Below are 7,902 nucleotides of genomic sequence, written 5' to 3' on the forward strand. Positions count from 1 at the left end.
ACACTTAATTATTCAGTGAATGTTTGTTGAACATCTTTCTTTGTCCCATAAACTTTCCAAGACAATAGAGATATCAGGGAACAAAGGAGACAAAATCCTCTAGCTTCATAAAGTTTAGATTCTACTGGGGATAAAAAGGTAGTAAGTGAGATGTATAGAAATAAATGACATATTTGCCCTGGCTGGTGTGGCTCAGTGTGTTCGGTGCTGGCCTGTAAACCAAAGGGCTGCCAGTTCAATTCCCAGTCAGGACACATGCCTGGGTTGTGGGCCAGGTCTCCAGTTGGGGGAACATGAGAGGCAACCACACATTGACGTTTCTCTTCCACTCTTTCTCCTCCCTTTTCCCTTTCTCTAAAAATAAATAAATAAAATATATATTTTTTAAAAAATGCATGCTCTATTAAAGGTGATACAGAGTGCTAGAAAATATATAAGGGTTAGTTTAATTTTTAAAAAGTTGGTTGGGATAGGCATCCTGAGAAGCTCATGTTTCATAGAATGTTTACAAATGTGCAGGTGAAATTAAATGTGGCTCTTTAGGGGAAACTCTTTGAGGGTAGAGGGAAAAGCTAAGGCAAACATCTTTGGGTTGGAGAAGGCCTGGTGTGTCTGAATAATAACAAGATTGGTAAAGACCGGTGCTGCCAAATCAGAATAAACAAGGTAATGGATTTTAAGTTAAGACCCAAGAAGTAAAGGGACTCAGATGATACGGCACCGTGTCAGCTATTAAATAACTTGGCTTTTATTGTGAGTGAGATGGTGCGGTGCATGCAGATACTAGAGATCCCAGAGGATACTAGTATATCATCTTGTACCATCTGTCTGAGCAGCAGTGAGAACCTTTACCCCGTGCATTTCCCCTTCCATTTCATACACCCTTTACATTGGGTATGCATTAGCTAAAGTCTGCTGTTTCCCTTGATTGGGTGTCTTGAAACCAGAGACCCAATACTTGACCCATAGTAAAGGTTCCATAAAGAATCAACTGAATGACGCTATCAGTTGAAACATTTTTAACAAGAGCAATTCAATTGAAGATTTAGTTACCAAAGACACCAAGTGAAACTCTAAATGGACAACTAAAAATCAATTGGATGAGGACAAATTGAACGATTCTGCTTAATTTATTTTATCTGCAGTATATGCTTCCATATATCATACTCCATTAGGATTAATCATACAATTTCAAATAGTTTGTAATGAATTGAGTACCTTTAAAATACTTCACTATGAAATCCAAGTAATATTTTGCATTCTAAAGTATTCTAACCTCACAGATCTGTCTAAAACACATTATCTAATATGTTGACCCATACATATCAAATTACCATTTTAGAAACACTCCAGTGAGTATTAACCTAATTTCGCTTTTACATGTCCTATGATAACTAACAGCATGTGAGTCTGTTGCTTGACAGCACAAAGAAAATTTATTTGTAACTGTGAACATTTTTCATTTTTATGTTTTAATTTAGAAATTAAAAGTAAACATTTCTCCATCAAGATAGAAAATAATGAACTGTTTAAAAATAACACTAATTTTGTAATTAGCTTGGGGGTGACCCATTCTGAAGACATGTTCTAATCAGTTTTCCCTCACTGACATAGATGTCTGTGATACTGAACATTCACGCCTGGGTTTCTCTAGATTCGAGCATGCATTTAGCTATGGAATCCAGGACAAGGGAAGATATGCTATGTTCCCATTGATCTATCAAACTCACAGGCCAACATAGAAGGAGAGTGTTTAATGGCACTGAGCGTATAGCAGTAAATAAAACTGACCAAAGTCTCTGGCTGCACAGAATTTATCTTATGAAGAAATAAAGACTAAAATAAAAGAAGTATATGTTAATTATACACTATGTTATTTTGTTAGTATGCTGTTGATTATGAAATTTGAGTAAAGGTTGATCTAAGAGTTGTACCCTTCTGTAGGTGTTCCTTTAGCAAGTCACAGAAGTGTGACCTGGATTTGTAAAATGGCTCATGGTTTTTCCTTAGTTTGGGTTCCCCTTAAAATAAAGTCCAAAGCAAAGGCTTATGTGCAATAATTACTTACAAGACATAATCCTTGGAGCAGCAATGAGAGAGTCTCAGAGTGAACTGAGGAAGGAGAGAGAAACCTAACCTGGGGCCCACTGAAGCACCAAGTCGAGTGCAGGGATCCCTCTTACTGGGGCCTAGATACACAGATGGGTTCAGAAGAATGCCAGTGACTCAGTGAGAAACACTCAAACTAATCCTAGTCTTCTGTTATGGATTAGTGTCCCACCAAAATGTCGTATGTTAAAGTCTTAAGCTCCAGCATCACACAATATTTCCTTCTTTTTGAAACAAGGTCACTGCAGAAATAATTAAGATGAAGTCTTGATAAAGAAGCATAGGCCCCTAATCTCATGTAACCAGTGTCCTTTTAAAAGGGGGTCATTTGGGCATAAATATGCATACAGTGAGAGAATTATGTGAAAATGAGGGTGGAGTTTGGGGTAATGCTTCTAAAAAACACATTTGCTATTAGATTATATTTAGAGTATGGCAGAAAGAAGAGTCAAGGGTGGAATCCAAGGACTCAGGCCAAGAAAATAGGTAAATGAACTTAGGAAAACCACAAAAGTCACAGATCTGTGAGTATAATTTTGGCCAGGTTGAGTGAAACATCCATCAGACAGCTAAGTGAAGGTGTTTAGTAGATAGATGATCTGAGAGAAGTTAAATTTTGGATCCCTCAGCATGAGGGATGTCACGGCATAACCTGTTTGTGCACTGCAACTGCATTGGGCAGTGTCTGTGTCCGTTTGATCGCCAGTCCTTAGCAGCACCAAACCGTGGGGGGCACAGCACAGAAGGAACTCAAAAAATATATTGTAAATAAATAAAGGGAGTGAAAAGAAGAAGGAAGAAACAAGGAGGGAAGGAAGGAAGAAAAGTGATAAGCATAAGAAATCTAATAATTCCATGTGCTTTGGCAACATTTATGTAACATCATCTATTGTTTCTTACCGTATGCCATACTAGATCCCTGAAGGCATTGAAAATTTTAATGAGCGTTAGTACTTCATGAACAACTGCATAAAATACTATCCCAGAGACCTAGATAGAGTTGGATTAAATAATTCATCATTAAGTTGTCGTCTGAAACAAATTGCTAAAATTTTATATCATTTCGAATTATATAAATAGTACATGTCATTACAGCTATACTCATTAATTTATTCATTCACCCTTTTGTTCTTTTGTTCATCTGAAAGTATTTTTGAAAGCTTAGAATAGTTGTAAATATTGGGGTACTTCAGTGAAAAAACAAAGCAAAAGTTCTTGGAATTTATATTCTATACAGGTTGCAAGAAGGAGACAAGCAATGACATGTAACTAAACTAGATAGTGATTTTAGAGTTAACTAATCTATGGGAAATGGAAAAAGTAGAGCAAGACAGAGAGGAGCTGCAGAATTGTTTAGGTACAATTTGAAATGAGGCAGTCGACAGTCTTTAATAACCAGATGTCTAAACAAAGATTTGAAGGAGGTGCTTAGTTATTCCAGAAAGACAAAACAACCCATTGAAGACTCTAAGGTGAGAACAGGCAGGCACATTAAAGCGGCAAGGAAGTGGAACAGAATGAATGAGACGGAGATTACTAAGGGGTGTGTCCAAGGAGCTAGAAGGATTGGTGGGGAGAAGGCTGATTATACATGGTCTTACAGCTCTTCACGCAAGTAACCGCATTGGACAAAATGAAAAAAAATTGGCAGAATATATCTGTGTTAGAAGGACCTTAATAACCTAATCCAATTTTTTGTACTTCATAAAGAAAATCCAGGCCAGACATTTTAAGATGCATGCTCAAAGTGATACAGGTATTTTGATCCATCACTGGAACCTGTCTGATAGAACCTTGTACTCGGCATTATACCAGCCAGCATCATGATACCCCTTTGAGCAGCGGTTCTCATATGTCATGTGCTTCAGAATCATAAATAGGGCTTGTTAAAACAGAGAATTTTCAGCTCTACCCCTGGCATTTCTAATCAAGTAAGTCTCAATGCTAATACTGATGATCTGGAGACTATACATTGAGAACCACCCTTCTGGACTAATGCTATAGACATACTAAGTTAGTAATATAGCAAACATTATAGATTTTGATTTCTTACCAAACTGCATTTAGTCTTTTAGATCAATCATAGCTTCATGAAAATGCTAAAAACTTTTGTGTATGTTCTATGCCAATTTTATATGCCTTCTTTTTAGGGTTCTCTTTCAGGAGCTGGCAGCCCCTGTTTGTATTTTTCTAACTATCTCACCTGTTCCCTGTTCCTGCATTAACCCAACTGCCTGTCTCCAGTTTCCTTTCAGAAGGATTTTTTGGACCACACTTAAGATCAGAGAATTAGAGACAGAATGAAAAGAATGAATGGTTTGTGGAACATATGATATTGGGCCCAAGATGAGTTCCTTACTTCCAGTGTCAGTCAATATATAATTTCTTTTCTGTTTTAGGATTTTAAAATCTCTTAAAAATAAATCAGGATGAGAATGCTCAACTATTTTTCTATAATAGAGTATATAAAACAAGCCCCCTCAAGTTGGAGCATATTCAGTTCTGTATGGATTTTTAACATTATGTAAAGCCGTGGGAGCCGAACATCAATAGACAAGAGAGAAAAAAAGTTCTGAAAATTACACCAGCGTCAGAAGACAAAGCAATTTCAAACCAATCTGGCAAAATTGTTTTCTCATGCTCTCAGGCGGTTTCCAATTTTCTTGGCCAGACACTCTGGAGAGCTCTTTTGACTTTCTTTCACATTGAAATCTAGAAAGTCATAGGAGTAAGATAATCTGAGCAAATTAAATTCAGAAACTATTTCTCTAATGGATATACAATAAAGTATTAAGTCCTGTAGTTTATGTGTCTTTTTATGGTATTTTATCCTTTATACTATTACAGTTTTCCCCACTATTTCTCCCTTTGCCCACCGCCACCCAGCCCCCACTTCCTCCCCAGGCACTCCCCAGAGTGTTTGTTGTCTGTGTCCGTGGTCATGCATATACGTTGTTTGGCTAATCCTTTCAACTCCTTTCGTCCAGCATCCCCTCCCCCCTGACAGCTGTCAGTCTCTTCCATGTACCTGTGCTTGTTTCTTTCTTGTTCATTAGGTTGTTTTGTTCACTGGATTCTACATATAAGTGACGTTATATTGTATTTGTCTTTCACTGACTGGCTGATTTCACTTAGCATAATATTTTCCATATTTATACTTCTTAGCCATTTTTAGAATCTGTATCTTTCTCTTCCTGTATACCCCTGCTGCTTTTATTTCTTTTCTTTGGATAATTGCCGTGTCTCCCTTATGGCATCCTTTGGTACTTCTTTTGGAAGTCCAACATAAATAACACTCTCTATTTTTCCAAAGTAAATATGCTGAAAATCTACTTCATCATCTTCCTAAAACACATCAGATAAAGTCCAAATTCATCAGGTAATGGGCTCAATATCTACCTCTTTAGTTTCAGTGTTGCCCTTTTCTCTGTCAGATGAAACTATTCAGTCAGTCTGAAGTAGTTCTCTTCCGGAATATACCACAGTGTTGAATACTTCAGGCCCTTTGTACAGTTGTTTCCCTGGAGCACCCTTCCTCTTGTCTTCACGGCAAGCTCTTTTATACCCTTCAGTTGATACTGGCACGGATCGGAAGGCCTCTTGCGTCCTAGTCTATAGATCAAGCTAATTAGTGTCAACTAAGACTCCAGGGGCTGAGTGAAATAGATCTTGAAACTTTGGATATAAGGAGTGTGGTGATTAGGAAGAGGATTCTAATTGTGTATACTAAATAGTATATGTTTTAATATTCTAATTGGTCATTAACTTTAACATCATCTCTTATACAGAACTATGTGAATAATTAGGGTGGGGTTAGCAGAGAAACCATTGATGTTTAAAAGAGAATTTCAAAAAAATGTTACATATTTTCTATATTCAATCCACTTAATAAAATTATGATTGCAAATTGTATATTCATTTAAACTTTTTTATTTATGAAATGTTCAACAACTATTTGTGATGCAAAACAATAACAACAACAAGACATAAAAGCATCTTTTGCATAAAATCTGCCTGCACTTCAGGAATGTATATTTGGATTTTACAGGCAGAGTCAGTTCTGATGAACAGCATTATAATACTGACTCTAGATATTTTACCTTCTTAGGTATTAATAATATTTATTTCATAGAAAGAGGTACTAGTATTTAAGTTGATTCCTCGAATTAGTTTTCTGATATTGAAAAGTTCAATACCACCAATCCCCTCCCAATTCGTCTTTCAAATCTAGGCCAAATCTTCCCATTTTTTGCTTGCAATATAAGAAGATGGCTTTCTCAGTGTTTGTGTGTGAATTATTCATTTTCTAAAATTCATAGGCCTTCATTTTTCTGATAATTATATCAATAGCACAAGACGTTTTCCTGTGTTTTGATCCAAACTAAATCAAGTAAATTGAATGCTAGTGTTTCTGTGTGCAGTATGCCCAATTAGATAGATTTTGATTCTACTTAAAAAATCAAAGTCATAAATAGCTCCTAATGAAAAAATTCAGGTGATTAAGCCTTGTAAAATATTTAGCCAATAAGATGTTGATGAACTGAAAGCTTTTAGAGTTGTTCTAAACCAAAGATTAAAATTTGTTTTTGCTGTGATAAGTAGGAATCCTACAAAATTCAGTGTTGAGATTGTATCATACATTTGAGCAGTATTTAGTACAAGTGAGTTTGTATATCATTTTGAAAATAGATTAGAGCCTAAATGGGCAGTCTCTCTTTGCATTTTCTGCTTTTCAGTATTTCCTGAGCCACAATAGGCTAAAAATATATCAAAATGTATAACAAAATAAGCATCTAAAATTTTAGCTATATGTAAATGGACAATTTAGTGAGATGGACAATTTAGTGAGATATACAAAATTTTAATAAATATTATTTTTGTTAGTTTTGAAATATTTTTGTGCCTCATGTTAAACTCTTGACTATATGAGTCTGCAACTTAAAAAAAGGTTATATGTGTATATATATGTGTGTGTGTTTATATATATACATATATATATGATGTATATTTAGATACAGGACAGGATATAATTAAGAATAGATACAAATATAAGTTTTTGATATGTCAAATAATAATATACAAAAGTATAGGGGTAAATATGATGTATGTATAGTAAGGTAAGAAAGCCAAAAAATTGTCTCTGGTAAACACTAACACATAAGAGAGACTGAGAAAAATAGAGCTACACAAAGGAGACTAAGACCAAGAACAGACAGAAAAGAAGGACTAAAACCAAGCAGACAAAAGGTGGATGGGAGAGTGAAATCGAATTGGCCCAAGATAGATATAAAGTATTCACTTTAACAGAAGAGCACTGGGTGATAAATTGATATGATTTCACTGAATTTTCTGTATACATTATATTTTTAAAGAGGGGTATGAGAAATTGAATAATGGTAGTGAGAAAGTTTGAACTGAGAAAATAGATTCTTTATTCAAAAGTATGAAATAAGCTAAAGGCTATTCTACAGTAAAGGGAAGCTAGGGAGCTTTTTCTTTTCTTTTTTCCAAAGATGGGAGAAAATGGCCTTGTTTAGAATCTAAAGAGAAGTCGAGATCCTTGTGTATTTGCTATTATCATTCCTATTAAATTTCAAAATTACAGGGTAGACCTTTTCCATGAGATTAAATGTTTTATGAAAACATGCTTTTAATAGATAAACTGATTTAAAATATCATCATGTAATGTGTTATAAATTACAATAAGCTCAAAATTAGAATATTTGTAAGAGAAAAAGTGAAGTAAAAGAATGAAGATGAAAGAGATTTGAAATATTGGCCATTATAAGGTCA

This window comes from Sturnira hondurensis, unplaced genomic scaffold, assembly GCF_014824575.4.
Source record: "Sturnira hondurensis isolate 20B ecotype Veracruz unplaced genomic scaffold, ASM1482457v3 Scaffold0009665, whole genome shotgun sequence".
Taxonomy (NCBI): domain Eukaryota; kingdom Metazoa; phylum Chordata; class Mammalia; order Chiroptera; family Phyllostomidae; genus Sturnira; species Sturnira hondurensis.